Source organism: Podarcis melisellensis (assembly GCF_964234715.1).
Source record: "Podarcis melisellensis genome assembly, chromosome: 16".
In the NCBI taxonomy this organism is placed as follows: Eukaryota; Metazoa; Chordata; class Lepidosauria; order Squamata; family Lacertidae; genus Podarcis; species Podarcis melisellensis.
This window is the reverse complement of record NC_138533.1, coordinates 34,944,334-34,961,598: the sequence shown is the minus strand read 5'-3', so window position 1 is coordinate 34,961,598 and position 17,265 is coordinate 34,944,334. Positions and strand designations below refer to the sequence as shown.

General features: G+C 44.4%; 1 protein-coding gene and 1 long non-coding RNA gene across 4 annotated transcripts in view; one reads left to right on the top strand and one right to left on the bottom strand.

The window, feature by feature from the left end:
- Nucleotides 1–7,338: 7,338 nt before the first annotated feature.
- LOC309359641 lies at nt 7,339–15,708 on the bottom strand. The gene is made up of 4 exons (XR_014163885.1): nt 15,637–15,708; nt 11,749–12,271; nt 9,826–9,872; nt 7,339–8,108 (listed from the first exon to the last, which is right to left on the bottom strand). It is a non-coding gene; the product is annotated as an uncharacterized lncRNA (long non-coding RNA).
- The window catches only part of PIWIL1 (piwi like RNA-mediated gene silencing 1), a 28,408-nt gene continuing 23,671 nt past the window's right edge, over nt 12,529–17,265 (top strand). The window contains exons 1-2 of one of the 3 annotated variants that reach the window (XM_081893308.1): nt 12,529–12,552; nt 16,374–16,433. The gene's annotated coding sequence lies outside the window, so the exon portion shown is untranslated. Of the gene's footprint in view, nt 12,553–15,646; nt 15,760–16,373; nt 16,503–17,265 lie in introns of those variants that run through there. The other 2 variants (XM_081893307.1, XM_081893306.1) reach the window with 2 other exon arrangements.

Sequence of the window (17,265 nt, the reverse complement as noted above, 5' to 3'; positions counted from 1 at the left end):
AGCTACAGCTGCAGCAATGTGTGCTAAATTCTGCAATACAGTAGCTATAATGCTGGCTTCTTAAAAACAAAAAGTGAAACCAATGCATAGTCAGGGAAGTTTTTAATGTGTGACATTTTAATGTATTTTTAATCTTTGTTGGAAGCCGCCCAGAGTGGCTGGGGAAACCCAGCCAGATGGGCGGGGTACAAATTATTATTATTATTAATATTAATATTATTATTATTATTATTATTATTATTATTATTATTATTATTATTATTATCCAAATGGAGATGGAGGGCAGCTAGTAACTGGACGGTGTATTCCTGCAAAAGTTTTGAAGCTGTAGTAGCAAATTTTGTTCTGTTCTGACAGGGCGATTGACGCTCAAGCGCTTGGGGCAGATTTTGTTCCCCCCCCCACCACCTGTGGCTTGACCTGTTCGTCTGGAAACACCAGGGATGGGACATGGGATTGCGCAAAGCATGCTCTCTCTACTACTGCCCTCATAGCTACACAAATAAACACCTCCTAGAGAAGGACGGGAAGTGGGGATGTGGGCAAGGGAAGCAGAGAACAGTCGTGGCTGAAGCAATAAACATGGACACCGGAAAGCAAGGAAGGACGACAGGCCTTGGCGCAGGGGTCAAGCGGATGGGCTGAAGCTGGATATAGTCGGTTAGGACCAATGCTTAAGCCAATACCGCTCATCCCCTGTAACCAATAAAGTTGTGGCTTTATTTAGCCCATTAACCTTAATAATTGTGTCATGTATCATTATTTCCACGGGGGGGCGGACCTGCCACGCAACATGGAAAGCTGTCTTATCAGGCCACCTAAATTATATAATTTGGTATCTGAATGATCGGTATTCGTAATTGTATTATAATTTGGCATCATTATAATGAGGTGATTATTGTAACTGAAAATTAATATAATTATTATTTTTTAAAAAAAAAAACATTGCAGGGGGTTGGACTAGATGACCCTTGGGTACCTTCCAACTCTTTGATTCTATGATCCATCCAACCTCTGCTTAAAAACCTCCAGGAGAGTCCACAACTTCCTAAGGGGAGTCCATTGTCCTTTCCACAGTCAAACAGCTCTTACCACCAGAAAGTTCTTCCTGATGTTCCTTCGGAATCTCCTTTCTGGTCCTACCCTGTGGAGCAGGAGAAAACAAGCTTGTTCCATCTTTCATGGGACAGCTCTTTTGAGATCTGAAGATGGCAATAGTCTTCTTATCCTGCAATAGCCTGCCCAACAGTGAGTTAAAAGCAAAGAAGATTTCTATTTTCTTTGGCTGAAAGATACGCTGGAGCAGAGCAGAGCATAAAGGCTCAGATCCTATTGTCTGCCACACGGAGGGCTTTGCCCCTGGAAATGGCTTGCTGAACCTCAGGTCCCACATCAGATGATCTTGGGATCCAGGAGGAATCAGAAGGTTCTTTAAGGTGCTTTGCCTCAGAATACTCTCCCTTCACCAGGGCTGAAGCAAGAATCCACTGGCAGTTCAGTCGGCTTCTGCATACACTTGTGAGTCACTTATAAACGCCATCTCCAACTCCTCGAAAGATTCCATCAATGGTGTCTCCAAAAAATTTTACACATCACTTGGGTAGACAGGCGAACTAATATCATTGTACTGGAAGAAGCAAAGATCACCCGTGTTGAAGCAAGGATTCTTCAACATCAACTTCATTTGACTGGTCATGTTGTGTAGATGCCTGATGATCGCCTTCCAAAGCAACTACTCTATTCCGAACTTAAAAATGGAAAGTGTAATGCTGGTGGTCAACAAAAGAGGTTTAAAGACTGTCTCAAGGCAAATCTTTAGAAATGTAGTATAAACACTGACAACTGGGAAGCACTGGCCTGCGAGCACTCCAGTTGGAGAACAGCCTTTACCAAAGGTGTCATGGGCTTTGAAGACAAAAGGGAGAAACATGCTAAGAGGAAGGCACACTTGGCAAATCTACACCGTGATCAACTCCCGCCCGGAAACCAATGCCCCCACTGTGGAAGAACATGTGGATCCAGAATTGGCCTCCATAGTCACTTACGGACTCATTGTTAAAACCGTGTTTATGGAAGACAATCTTACTCGGCTACGAGTGATCGCCAAAGAAGAAGAAGTACCCTGTCCATAATCTCAAGTGACAGAAGTCATTGGTCAGCCCTGTTTGGAAAGTTCCCGCAATCTCTCCCCTCCGTCCTTCCCCCCCCATCCCCCCTGATGTTCTGCTTTCCCCTTTACTGCCGCATTAGTACCCACTCTGAGAAGTAAAATAGATGCATCAAATTATAATCAGTGCCCTCCCCCCAACAGAAAAGGATAAAAGCACCGGACGGTGCCTATGAAACATTCAAAGAGCAAAAAGGACAAGCAAGCATTTTACGGGGGTGGTTGGGGAGGGGGGGGTGAAAGCGCATTTGGTTCCCAGTTTACAAGCACTCCATAAATAGCTGATGAAGCAGAGGTTGACAAATCAAGCATTGTAACACTTTGATAATTTATGAGGTCATTTGGAAAGAGTGCTGCCCCCAGGTGTTTGAGAACCTCTCTCTTTCCCAACTCTCCGTCCCCTGGGGGAAGGAATTTAACAAAGGAATGTCTTTCAAAAAGAGGCACTCTCTGCTGGCCACCACTGTTTCCCCCTTGAAGTGTTTTCAAACACACAGCAAGCTAAAAACTAAAAACAAAAAAAACCCTTAGAAGTTGGGAATTAATTTTATTTATTTTTTGAAAAAGGAATAGCTAGCTAGCTAGCTAGCTAGAGACAGACAGATAGATAGGCAGATACCCTAGATTATTCCCAAAGGGTCTGACAGTCCTGGGAAGCTGAATGTGAGGGTCAGATTCACAATGCCTGAATCCCAAACAAGTTTTTGCAGTATGAGGCCCTGATTTTATATACCTGCCCCACCCCATGGGGGCCTAAATGTAGGACAAAGACTTTGGGCTCTTGGCACTCTGGAGTTATAGGCTCAGCCGGGGAACCATTCAGCTGATGGTATATATAAATAGCATGCACAGACACTATAAATTTTGGAAAAGTATCTGTTCACTATGCATTCGGAGATCTCTGAAGATATAACCAAATTTTGCATGAAGGTTCCTAAGACCAAGAATTAGGTTTTCATCTATGTTGGGATACAGCTGGGTGCTATTTTGAAACAAGATGGCAGACAGAACATTTCAGAGCTGCATTGATGTTGACCACTGAGTTCAGGACTTCACAAATTTAGGGGTTTCTTAAAAGACGCCTGCTTCTTGGGAGAAAAGCGATGACAAACCTAGACAGCATCTTAAAAAGCAGAGACATCACCTTGCCAACATAGGTCCTTATAGTTAAAGCTATGGTTTTCCCAGTAGTGATGTACGGAAGTGAGAGCTGGACCATAAAGAAGGCTGATTGCCAAAGAATTCATGCTTTTGAATTATGGTGCTGGAGGAGACTCTTGAGAGTCCCATGGACTGCAAGAAGATCAAACGTATCCATTCTTAAGGAAATTAGCCCTGAGTGCTCACTGGAACGGCAGATCCTGAAGCTGAGGCTCCAGTACTTTGGCCACCTCATGAGAAGAGAAGACTCCCTGGAAAAGACCCTGATGTTGGGAAAGATGGAGTGCACAAGGAGAAGGGGACGACAGAGGACGAGATGGCTGGACAGTGTTCTCGAAGCTACCAACATGAGTTTGACCAAACTGCGGGAGGCAGTGGAAGACAGGAGTGCCTGGCGTGCTCTGGTCCATAGGGTCACAAAGAGTTGGACATGACTAAACGACTAAACAGCAACAACAACAGAATTTCCCATGTTATGCTGTATATAAGGCTGCTAGTATGTGTATTTTATATTATTTCCACTAAGGTCGCATGCACACAATGAGTTGCAGCCCACTCTGTTCCATCCAGAGTAGACCCATGGAAATGAATGGTTGGGCATGCCCACTAATCTAAAGGACCAACTCTTGAGTAGAACTAGCATTTGATACAACCCAATGCATTTAAAGCATATGGCTCCGCCTTAGGAATCCTGGGAACTGTAGATTATGTGTGCTGGGAACTGGAGATCTGTGATGGGGTGCGCTCTGAGTGTTAAAGTGGTAAAAACCAAGGGCATGCACCTTTGCAACCATCTAAGATATCCCACAGGGACGCGGGTGGTGCTGTGGGTAAAACCTCAGCGCCTAGGGCTTGCTGATCGCATGGTCAGCGGTTTGAATCCCCGCGGCAGGGTGAGCTCCCGTCTTTCAGTCCCAGCTCCTGCCCACCTAGCAGTTCGAAAGCACCCCTAAAGTGCAAGTAGATAAATAGGTACCGCTTTATAGCGGGAAGGTAAACGGCGTTTCCGTGTGCTGTGCTGGTGCTGGCTCGCCAGAGCAGCTTCGTCACGCTGGCCACGCAACCCGGAAGTGTCTCCGGACAGCGCTGGCCCCCGGCCTCTTAAGTGAGATGGGCGCACAACCCTAGAGTCGGACACGACTGGCCCATACGGGCAGGGGTACCTTTACCTTTTACCTTTAAGATACCCCACAAGGCAGCAGAGATTTAGGATCAAGCTCTCCTTCTCCTAGATGAGCTACTTCAGCAGGTTGACGAGCTTCAACTGGTGCAGAAACCGCCACCAGCCAGCGTGGTGTAGTGGTTAAGAGTGGTAGACTCGTAATCTGGTGAACCGGGTTTGCGACTCTTCCACGTGCAGCTGCTGGGTGACCTTGGGCTAGTCGCACTTCTTTGAAGCCTCTCAGCCTCACTCACCTCACAGGGTGTTTGTTGTGGGCGAGGAAGGGAAAGGAGATTGTTAGCCGCTTTGAGACTCCTTCGGGTAGTGATAAAGCGGGATATCAAATCCAAACTCTTCATCTTGACCATTGGACCCACTGTTGGGTCAATTAACCAGAGCCCTTCTTCGCATGCAGGGGAAATCCCTAACTCAGTGAAAGTTTGAGACCCAGCGGCCAATTTCAGTCCAACGGTATGTTGGCAACCTTGAACATCTGACCTGTGCCACGTTGCAGTCTGCTAACTCAGAGAGACAGAGAGGGAGATCTCAAGAATTAGTTCCCTAAAAATTTGATCCACCTTAGATGGGTCTTCAAAGGGTACCTTAAGGCTGATGGAGCTCATTCTAGAGAACCATCACATCGCCAGGCTGCTCATCGTCATGCACATCACCAGCAGAGGTCCCCCCCCCCAAAGCAAACGTGTCAAAAGCATTTTTTGCAACTCAAGAAAACATACTTGGGCAATTACTCCTTCCTCTACCATGTTGCCAGATTTGCTGTACGCCAGGGCTTTAAAGCAGAGATCTAAGGTTCATATCAACGCTTTAATCCTCTCAGCGGCTTTGGGTATTTCCTGATGTTTATGAGTGCTTTGGGCCTGAGGCTGGGCGCTCATTGCCATCAACAGCAGCAACAACAACAACAGAAAATGAACTTAGCTGAGGTGAAGGAATTGAGTGTGCTTGTTTTTTAAGCCTTAACCACAGCTGCGCAGTGAAATTTGCTTAGGCCCAGCTTGAATGGGCCAGAGATGGGAAGAAATGGCTGGTAATATTTCAGAGTTTCCTCATTTTCCCTCTGGAATTAGATTGCCTGGTCCCTAAGACTGTGTGGAGATGCTCCCTAGCTTGTCCCATTCTCTCGGGGTGCCAATTTGAATAAAATATTGGGGGGGGCAGGTAAGCCCCACCACCCCACATAATCAAAAACAAGGCATGATGGATGTAATAATGAAAAACCGACTTGTATCATTTTTGTTAAATATACAGGGATATAAGGTATGTAAAATGAACCATGGAAAGAGAAGAAGGGAAGTCATTGATATCTTAAGTAGGTAAAATGTTTATCCGAAATTGTAAAACAGAAAATTTAATAAGAATCAGATTAAAAAAAGAAAACACCATTTGAATGGCAATGCCCATCAACTTTGGGGGGCCCCCAGTTGGACAAGATGAGCCCCAGGGTCCCTTCCAAGTCTACAATGATATGATTCTATGATTTTATGATTCAGGTCCAGCTTATCAGAAAGACTGCCTGCTCCTGTATAGACCCGAAAGATTACTTAGATCATCTGGCAAAATTCTAATCATGGCACAAAACCCTACAGGATGCCATTAGGCGATGACCCAAATATTGGGGTTTTCTGCTACTGCAGAAAAAAGCAACCTCTGTTTGTTTAGATGTAATTTGGGTGCACATTCCCTCATCTGGGTTCTGAGATCTTCTAGGGAGTCCCTTCTGTCGGTCACCCTCACAGGCACGCTTGGTGGGGGCGCAGGAGAGGGCCTTCTCGGTGGCTGCTCCTAGACTTTGGGACTCCCTCCCTGGTGAAGCTAGTCTGCCTCCCTCCTTGTGGTCCTTCTGCAGATGAAGACCTTGTCCCAACAGGCTTTGGCGAACTGACAGCTTTTAATGAAAGATCTGGTGCTGTGCTGTTTTTATTGTAATTAATCTGCAGGTTCTTATATATGCTCTAATTCTATTAATGTTTAAAGCTTTTTAATGATTGGTGGCCCTCCCCCCATGTTTTCAGCTGTTCTTATTTTAATCTGCAAGCCTCCTGGAGTCCCTGTCAGGGAAAGAGGTGGGGTATAAACAAATATATAATAAAGATAAATGATAATTGTCCAGGTTTTCCCTGACCCATAAGATTGAACCTTGTTTTATATGCATGAATACCACCCAAAGTCTTTCTTTTAATTGCTTTTGCATGTTTTTATACTGTTGTTTTCCAGGTTTTAGGTGGTATTGTACACTGCTTTTATATTGTACACCGCTTAGGAATTTATTTCATTTTGGAAATATGAAGTGGCTTGAAATGCTGTTAAATGAAAACAACAACAACAACAACTAATAAATCAACGCCTAGAGGGCCAGAGCTTCCACATCCCTGGCTTGCAAAAATGGTTTTACGTTATTTCATATTTTCTTACAAAGGAATAATAATAAGAAGTAATAATAACAATAATAGAATAAACTTTTATTTATATCCCACCCTCCCCGGCTGAAGTCGGACTCAGGGCGGCTAACATCAGTATAAAATCAAACAATAATTAAATTACCTCCTAAAAATATCTCGAAGTCTAATTAGATGGCTTTCCGCAGGGTTAGGGTTGGGAACAGTAAGTGCTCCACAGAATTGAAATTTCAGCCTTCACGACATAGGAAAATGGCCAAGTAAACAGCTATTTTCGTGGAGGAAGGTCAAGATATTAACTGATATGTATGAAATTTCATCTATAGTTATATAATCCCTTATAAAATAAGACCTTTGGAGCAGGCATTTTCAAAAAAAAGTTTTTTTTATGAACTGCCCTAGTAGGGCAGTAATTGTTCCTTGATATTTGTCACCCCTCTCCATCCTACGCCCCTGCTTAGGGGTTCCTTGAGAGACAGGTTGACATGCATAGGACTCCCCAAGAAGCCAGAAAGCCTGAAAAAACACAGTTGCACTGGGTCTCACTGTGGTATTAAACAACATAAGCTAACAGCTGTTTGATGGTGCAATTCCTGGCTCCTGAGTCCCGAGGCATCATTTTCCTGTTTATACTTGCACATCAAATGGACTTTTTGAAAGTTTCCCCGATTTCTTTTTTGTTCTGTTTTCTTTGTTCTGCTTCCATATGGTCTTCCCTCCTCTCTATCCCCTCTGCTTTGGAGATGACATGTATGGGAAATGGCTTATTGTATGCAACAGGAGGCAGCACAGACCAGTCTCTCCCCCCCCCCCCCACTTTCCCCATGCACACATACACACAGCCAGCTGCATCATGGGGGCAAAACAAACATCAAAGCAAAGCACCAGCCAATTCTTTTTCATACAGGATACAGGTGATGTGTTTATTGATATAGTTGGAGCCTTGCCACATACCCAGAGCTGTGTGTATAATTATTCCATAGTTCTCTGCACGAACCTCAGGCAAGTGCCTTTCGTTTTGTAATTCAGCATTCAAATCATCTCAGCTTTCAATTTCTTGTTGGTTTTTAAACCCAAGTTTCTAGTCCATAAGACTGAGCACAGGCAAGCATGAATGTGCCACTTCTGAAGTTATGCCGGGGAGAGAGCTGAGCATAGTTTCAGTGTGCAGCACAACAATTTTCTCTCTCCTTCCTAATAACTGAAAGAAGCAAGCAGAAATGCATGGATTTAGATGATTTGGATACCATCCTCATCTGTTTAAAGTACAGTACTTGGTTTGAACAATATCAAATGGAAAAGCAGCAAAAGCCACCAGCTTTCTCAGTTCTTCCAATTAAGACGCATCATGCAGCAATTGCAAGCAAAACGCTTTAAAAAAAAAACCCATTTGAAAACATTCTGGAACAGAATGACAAAAGAAAATTAATACCAACAATAAACCAATGTACACAAAAGATATCCCACCAAACACAAACTGGATGAAATCCTTGGCAAACTATCATAGTAGTAAAATTGACATGTAAGAAGACTGTGATACAAAAGCCATCAAGAAAATAAATTTATAGAGAAATGGGCAAATCACAGGGCTGTTTACAACACAACCAGATAAGATGAAAATAATCCATGTAAGAACACAATCCTTATGAGGGAGGGGAAAAAAACCACATCATCATTTAGGGAAATAAGAAAACAAAGCACATTGGAGAAGGGAAAAATTTGCATGTCTTAAATAAAGCTCTGCAGAGTCACAGCTTATACATGAGAGAATGCTTCTCCTCTCAAGCATTCCGTAAAGTGCACATGCACGACCAAGTAATCTTTCTGGCAGCCCTTGAAGGCAGGCTATCATTATCCCCATATTGCAGATGGGGGACTGAGGCTGAGACAAAGGCCACCTAATTGAGACTGTGGCAGAGATCATAGCAGTAACTGCCCGGATTGCAGTTATGGCCATAAAAGGTAAAGGTAAAGGTACCCCTGCCCCTGCGGGCCAGTCGTGTCCGACTCTAGGGTTGTGCGCCCATCTCACTTAAGAGGCCGGGAGCTAGCGCTGTCCGGAGACACTTCCGGGTCATGTGGCCAGCGTGACGAAGCTGCTCTGGCGAGCCAGCACCAGCGCAGCACACGGAAACGCCGTTTACCTTCCCGCTATAAAGCGGTACCTATTTATCTACTTGCACTTTAGGGGTGCTTTCGAACTGCTAGGTGGGCAGGAGCTGGGACCGAACGATGGAAGCTCACCCCGCTGCAGGAATTCGAACTGCCGACCATACGATCGGCAAGTCCTAGGCACTGAGGTTTTACCCACAGCTCCACCCGCACCCCTGTATAACCTCACACATAACCTCACACAAAAAGAAAATTGGGTTTTAATGGTCAAACAGGAGCACCCAAATGCCAATGATTTTTCTTCTTTTTTGTGGTAATGGGGAGAGAGATCTTCCCAGGGGCTGGGGATTCAAGCCAGTCTTCCCAGGATCCCTTTGACAAGATCTTTCTAAAAGCCATGAAGCAGTTGCCTTAGAGCTCTGGACGACCTGTTGGTTGAAGCTTTCCCCCCAATTTGCCTGCACAAAGCCTATGGGGAGGCTTTGTAATTAGTCTGAGGACCAGGTATATGACGATGGACATCCTGATTTGCTGGCTGGGTGTTTACATGCCTTCACGCTAAAACATTGGTTCACCTCACCCTCTTAACCTCCCCAAACACTTCCCCAACTCCAAAAAACCTCCCGCAGTGCTTTAAAAACAAAGCACCTATTAGGAAGTTTATAACATAAAGTGCTTTTGATAAAGTGGTTTTTGAAATGAGATTCTATCCCGGGGTGGTCAACCACAGGCCTGGGGGCTGAATGTGGATATCCAAACCTCTGTTTGACCCTCAGGAAACTTACAAGAACAAACATCCTACTTACCCAGCTTTTCACCCTCTCCATGGGCATAACCAATGGAGCTGTCCCTCCTAGATCAAGTAAAACAACAGAAATACTTAACTGACCAATCACATCAGTTCTGCTCCCCGCCCCCAACAAAAGTCCTGGCTATGCTCATAGCCTACAGTAAAGGTAAAGGGACACCTGACCATGAGGTCCAGTCATGACCGACACTGGGGTGGCGGCGCTCATCTCGCTTTATTGGCCGAGGGAGACGTCGTACAGCTTCCGGGTCATGTGACCAGCATGACTAAGCCGCTTCTGGCGAACCAGAGCAGTGCACGGAAACGCTGTTTACCTTCCCACTGGAGAGGTACCTATTTATCTACTTGCACTTTGATGTGCTTTCGAACTGCTAGGTTGGCAGGAGCAGGGAGCGAGCAACGGGAGCTCACCCCGTCGCGGGGATTCAAACTGCCGACTTTCTGATCAACAAGTCCTAGGCTCTGTGGTTTAACCCACAGTGCCACCCGCGTCCCTTCCATAGCCTACAGTACAGAGGTCAAATTTCCATAGGTTACTCCACTGGCGTGCACTCCCTTCAAAGACTTCCCAGAATGGGATGGGGGTCCCTTGGTTGATTGACACCTATTCTATCCAGACTCTCATCAGATCAGTAGAGCTGCCATACATCGAGATTTTCCTGGACATCTCGGGGATTGATGCCTGGGGGGAATTTCTGAAAGGCTTTATCCTGGATGTTGGGCAAGTCAATCAAAAAAATAAAAGGAAAAAAAAAAGCTCAAGAATTTTTGGGTCTTCCTAAAAAACCCCCCTCAAACTAGAATGTCCTGGTTTTTTACTTTTTGAAATATGGCAACCCTAAAATTGGTCAATTAGTTCATTGAGTGTTGATATTACTCGTTTTCTTTTCATTTGCTCCTTTCTATGGCATAGTTGTATTATGTTTTCATGGGTTATATGCAGAATACTGTATGTATGTGAATCATTTACCACACCTGCCACGTAATATCCATCCTGCATGTGAAAGAACTGAATCGTTTAGTGTGGCAGCGCCTGAACTTTGGGACTCCCTGCAGATTGAGATCAAGCAGACACCTTCACTGTGCTTTTTTTGGTGCCTGCAAAAAACATTTCTGTTTAGGCCAGTGATGGCCAAACTTGGCCCTCTAGCTGTTTTGGGACTACAACTCCCATCATCCCTAGCTAACAGGACCAGTGGTCAGGGATGATGGGAACTGTAGTCCCCAAACAGCTGGAGGGCCAAGTTTGGCCATTGCTGGTTTAGGCAAACCTAATTAGATGCTTAGAAAGTCGAGGTAATCTTAACCTACATCAGGTTTTTAATTTATCTGATTTCTTGATTCACTGCTCCATCTGGTGGGAGAGACATATATTGCTTCCCAGCCACCTGCCAAATTTAAAAAACAGAAGCCAACCTGTTAGCAATTGCCAACCAGCACAGGCAATTAAGCAGGTGCATCACAGCCACTTCCAAGAACTATGGGTTGCTAGATAGTTCTTTCTTTCTTTCTCTCTTTCATTAAAAAAACCTGTTTCCCGTCCAAGCTGGCCATGGTTAAGAATCAGATGCTGGCGTTTGTTTCTTTATTAATAGTGTTTTAAAGACTAATTGATTTATTGATGCTTTATTATTTTATATGATATCTGCTTTATTTGTGATGCTGCATTATGTTTTATTCTTGTTTATAAGCCGCTCTGGGATTCGTTTGAACGAAAAGCAGCACTGAAATACAATAAATCAAATCAAATATTTCCTTTTCCCTGCACACACCACTTTCCTTTTGTGCTGTGTCTTTTTATATTGCAGTCCTGACATTGATTGATTGATTGATTGATTATTTGGGGTCGCTGAAAAATAGAACATTTTGTTTTATTAACAAATAGGGAAACTGTCCAATTAAAAAGAGTAAGCGCTGCTACCGCTTCTAAATCCAGCGAACCTGTGGAGCGCGTTCGAAAACTCCGGGTCGCTTCGGTAACTTTCGGGACTCCTCGGTAGCTTTCGGTTCTTTCGCAGAGCGGGGTAAATACCGTACGCTTCCCCATGAGCCGCCGCCGGCTGCAACCGACCGGCTTCGGAAACGTTCGGCATCACATGCCTGTCAGAAGGAGCGGGAGGGACGGCGAGGTCACGAGGACCAATCAGAGCTCGGCGCGCTTCTCCCTCGCTTTCGAAGCTTTGCGAGGGAGAGTGATTCGTCAACGGAGTTCATCCGCGGAGAACACGCGAGTGGGAAAAAATATTCCTCAACATAACGTCGTTATTATTTTCTACCTTTCTTTTTTTGCGACGAGGAATACGACCCTCCCCCCCCCCAAAAAAGGCTGGGAGGGGGGGGGTCCGCGTGAGAAAAAGGACCAACGGTACCGGGGATTCAAAGGGCGAGGTTCGTCACGTGACGCGGAGTGATATTCTTGTCTTTGTGACGCCCTCCCGAATTCTCTTCACAAGGTGGAAAGAGCCGTTAGGGCGTAGCCCCGGTCTTTTTTCTGTGTGTGCGTGTCTTATTTTAGAGTTGTGGGCGGGGTCAGCGGGCACGTGCTCCTCCCGCGGTCTATAAAAGGCCGTTTAACCGTCGCACCAACGCCTCTTAGGAGCGGTTGGAGGTCCCGTTGTCACGTCTCCCGGTGTTCGGTCGCTGGTGGGCGGGACAAAAGGGGCCGTGGGCGCTGGGGGTGAAAAGGGGGTTCGACCTTCCTCAAATTACCAAGGCAAGTTCTCAGGTCTGCAGTGCCTCTGCACATGTGCAGAGTGCCTTCGCAAATCAAGTGTTAGCTTCGAGTTTTTGTTGTGTATTATGTGGGGTGGGGGAGTCGACGGCTCCCGCTCCCTTTGGGGTGTTCTAAATTAATTTTTAAGCAATAATTACATTCAGGATTTGAAAATCGTTGTTTCTGTTATCATCAAGCCCTTAAGTTATCAAGGCAGATGGTGGGAGGGTGTTGCCTCAGGCCTGGGGTGCCTCTGGGCATGTACAAAGAAGGTATTTGCTTTCGGTTTTGTGAATGAGTGGGTTGACGGTTTTTCTTAGCTCTCACATTATTTGGGATTTTAAAAATGAGTTAAGTATTTTTCGTTTTAAACTCTTTAATTATCAAGACAGATTGTGGAATGGTGTTGTCTTAGACCTGCAGTGCTTCTGTGCATGTACAGAGTGTCTCTGCTTCATTAATGTTTTATTAGGTTAATGAAACAAGGTCTTGGCTTGAGGGGCTGTGGGGTGGGGTTGCCCCCCCTTTTTTTAGTTCCTGCATTATTTGTTGCTTTTAGAAACCTGTGTAATGTGTATATATACATATATATATATATATATATGGATGGTTCCCTTGTAAATTGCCTTGGAAAACTTTAAAGCTAGGGTATAAATAATTAAAACAAAAACAGAGAAAGCTCTGTTACAGATGCATATTAGATTATTGGAGCTAAATTAGTTATTCCTACAGTGAGGGGGGGAAAGTATTTGATCCCCTGCTAAATTTGCCCTTTGACGAAGAAATGGCCAGTCCATAATTTTAATGGTAGGTTTATTGTAGCTGTGAGAAACAGAATAACGGGGAAAACCCCAAAAACTCAGAAGACAAAAGTCAGGTTGATTGTGCATTATAATGAGTGAAATAAGTATTTGATCCCTTTGCAAAAGATGAGTTACGGTAGTACTTGGTGGCAAAACCCTTGTTGGCAATTACAGAGGTCAGACTTTTCTTGTAGATGGCCACCAGATTTTTGCACACATCTCAGGAGGTATTTTGTCCCACTCCTCTTTGCAGATCCTCTCCAAGTCAGTAAGATTTTGAGGTGATGTGTAGCTACGCGAACCTTAAGCTCCCTCCACAGATTTTCGATGGGATTAAGGTCTGGAGACTGGCTTAGGCCACTCCAGGACCTTAATGTGCTTCTTGAGCCACTCCTTTGTTGCCTTGGCTGTGTGTTTTGGGTTATTGTCATGCTGGAATACCCATCCTCAACCCATTTTCAATGCCCTGGCTGAGGGAAGGAGGTGCGTGCCCAAGATTTGATGATACATGGTCCTGTCCATTGTCCCTTCAATGCGGTGAAGGTGTCCTGTCCCCTTAGCAGAAAAACACTCCCAAAGCATATGTCCCCCTCCGTGTTTGACAGTGGGGATGGTGTTCTTGGGGTCGTAGGCAGCATTCCTCCTTCTCCAAACAGGGCGAGTTGTGTTGAGTTGATGCCAAAGAGCTCGATTTTGGTCTCATCTGACCACAACACTTCCACCCAGTTCTCTGGGTCATTCAGATGTGCATTGACAAACTGCAGACGGGCCTGTACATGTGCTGTCTTGAGCAAGGGGACCTGGCGGGCTCTGGAAGATCTCCGTCCTTCACGACGTAGTGAGTTACCAACTGTTTTTATGGTGATTATGGTCCCAGCTGCCCTGAGATCATCGACAAATTTCCCCCGTGTGGTTCTGGGCTGCTTCATCACTGTTCTGATCATTGCAACTCCACGAGATGAGATCTTGCATGGAGCCCCAGACTGACAGAGGTTGAATGTTATTTTGTGTTTCTTCCATTTGCGAATTACTGCACCAACTGTTGGCTACTTAGGAATCTGCTGGATTGATTGCTTCTGTCAACAGGTGTCTTTTGTACAGGCAGGTGCTTCTAATCTCAGCTTGTTACATACAGTGAAAATACCGGGTAGCCTGACATCTGGCTGGTTGATAGAGGATCAAATACTTATTTCACTCATTATAATGCACATCAATCTCTGACTCTTGTCTTCTGAGTTTCTGGGCTTTTCCCTGTTATTCAGTTTCTCACAGCTACAAGAAACCCACCATTAAAATTATGGACTGGCCATTTCTTCGTCAGAGGGCGAACGTGCAAATTTAGCAGGGGATCAAATATTCCCCCCCCCCCCCACTGTAGCTTCTCATTGATCTCAGTTTGGCATACAATTGGTCATGATTAGCAGTTTCTGTAGGTCTACTGTTGAGTATGATTAAAATTGGATACATGTCCATGTATCTACTCTTGAGTTTACGTTACAAATACAAGCAAACTTTTATTCCATAATACTGTAGGGTTTTTAAAATGAAAACATTACACAGTAATAGCACTGTGTATTTTGTGTGTTTGGGTCATTTACATGTGTACTAAAAAGAAGGTTTGATGGGACTTATTCTCAGGTAAACTGCAATCACGGAAGTACATCCAGTGTTAGTCATGTTTTTATTGATTTCATTGCATCTGCTCTGGATTTAACTTTGACCCATTAATTTTGGTGGGTTTAGTCTTAAGTTGATGTTAGTTGGGCATAGCCCATGCATGTGTGTTTGTGATATTGAAGATGCTTTGTGTCCCATTAATTTAATACACATTTTTATTTAGTTTATATCCTGCCATTCGTTCAAAGTCTAGGGTGGGATATAATTTACTATATTGTTTGGATTTTATAGGGATGCAGGTGGCGCTGTGGGTAAAACCTCAGCGCCTAGGACTTGCCGATCGCATGGTCGGCGGTTCGAATCCCCGAAGTGGGGTGCGCTCCCATCGTTCGGTCCCAGCGCCTGCCAACCTAGCAGTTCGAAAGCACCCACGAGTGCAAATAGATAAATAGGGACCGCTTACCAGCGGGAAGGTAAACAGTGCTCCGTGTGCTGCGCTGGCTTGCCAGATGCAGCTTGTCACGCTGGCCACGTGACCTGGAAGTGTCTGCGGAGAGCGCTGGCTCCCGGCCTATAGAGTGAGATGAGCTCACAACCCTAGAGTCTGTCAAGACTGGCCTGTACGGGCAGGGGTACCTTTACCTTTACCTTGGATTTTATAATATATCTGGCCAACTCTTTTCCAGGATCATTCCAAAGAGACAAAACAAAAAGATTATATTGAGTTTATATTGTACATCTGACTTGAGAGTTTGTGAGTTCACAGTAGTTTCATCAGTAACCATCTCTCCTCTCAAAAGTAAGAGTATTGAAATCAGTACACTTACCGTAAGGCATGGTTAACATAGGTCCTTCGATTTCAACAGATTACTTCTTACAGAGCGTATCCACACTTATCTTTTGCTCCATGTGTGACTTCTCTTGCTCATGACTTTCCCCATGAAAACCTGCTCTTTAGAGCTGAAGTGCAACAAATGGCAATTCAGGTTTTCCACAGATTCTCATTTGTTGTAAACCATGCATGGGAAACATGGAGGAGATATCTTTACTGTAGTTGGCTACACAACAAAGAAACTACTTGTTGCTGTTGCTTTATCCCTAAAAACAGAACTTTATGATATTAAATATGACAATAATATAATATTCTACAGCTGCACTTACTTGTGTCTGTGTCTGATATTGCATTCAAACTGGTGAGTGAATGGTACAGCAGTTGAAGAGGGGTTGGGAAATGTATGTAAAAATAAGAATACAGAAAGGAGAGGGGGTGAGTGGAGAACGTGGAGTGAGGAGAAAGGAAAGGAGGAAGAAATAGGTCAGAAATCCAGAAAAAGGTAGTAACAGGTCTGGAGTAAACTTTTTAATGTTAATTTTAACTGAAAGTTTAATTTATATTTTCCCTTTTCTCAAAAGGAGCTCAAGGTGGTGTACGTGCTGCTTTTCTCCATTTTATCCTTGCAACAATCCTGTGAGGTAGGTTTTGGGGAGTGGAGGTGTGGTGAGCTGGCAACTGTGGGAAGCACCTCCTTTGTGTGGCATAGGGTGAGCTGTTGGGGTAAGATCTCCCTTGTGGACTTTTGGGGGGCGGTACGGTTCCCCATATGCTGTTTCCATTTAATCTAACTTGTGTAAAATGAAGGTTACAATCTTCATACCAAAGCAAGTGATAACCCCAAGCCTTTGTCATTAGAGGTATAAGTGCACTCATTTCTACGTGAAAGGGAGTTTCCTTGAGTTAAATATGGCTTAATTCTAAATAATGGGAGCCTTAAAATAGAATTTTATAAGCCCCATGGGACACAGTGTCTTAGAGCTAAGCATATCTGTATCGAGTGGTTGCTATAAATTCCAGTGAATTTTACTTTGAAACCTCACAGCCTGCTAAATTAGCTTCCAAAAGTTGCTAGTTTAGATAAGAAATTGCTAACTTACTGGGGGCTCGGCAGAAGAAGGATGTTAGAATTATGTCCCTCTGGCAGCCTGCTTGGTTTCATTGCGGAGGAAAATGACAATTGTAAACAGCAGAAGAAGTTTGAGTAAAGCATGGATTGATAGGTCGGGCAGTGGCAATTTTCAGCAGAGGTTTTGAGTAAAATGAGCGGGGGGGGGGAATGGGAGCTTATGCAGGAATTGTGTAAGCTTTTTGGTGTTAGCTTCTAGGGCTGGATGATATATTGTCCAAAACTAGTTTAAAGTCCCTTTAGTGATACTGGTTTCATAATAGTGTGTGTGCATGCGCTATGCAAAAATCACAATGTGGGGAAAACCGTGAAACCATCCAATGCTTCTACATAGCTCCATCCTT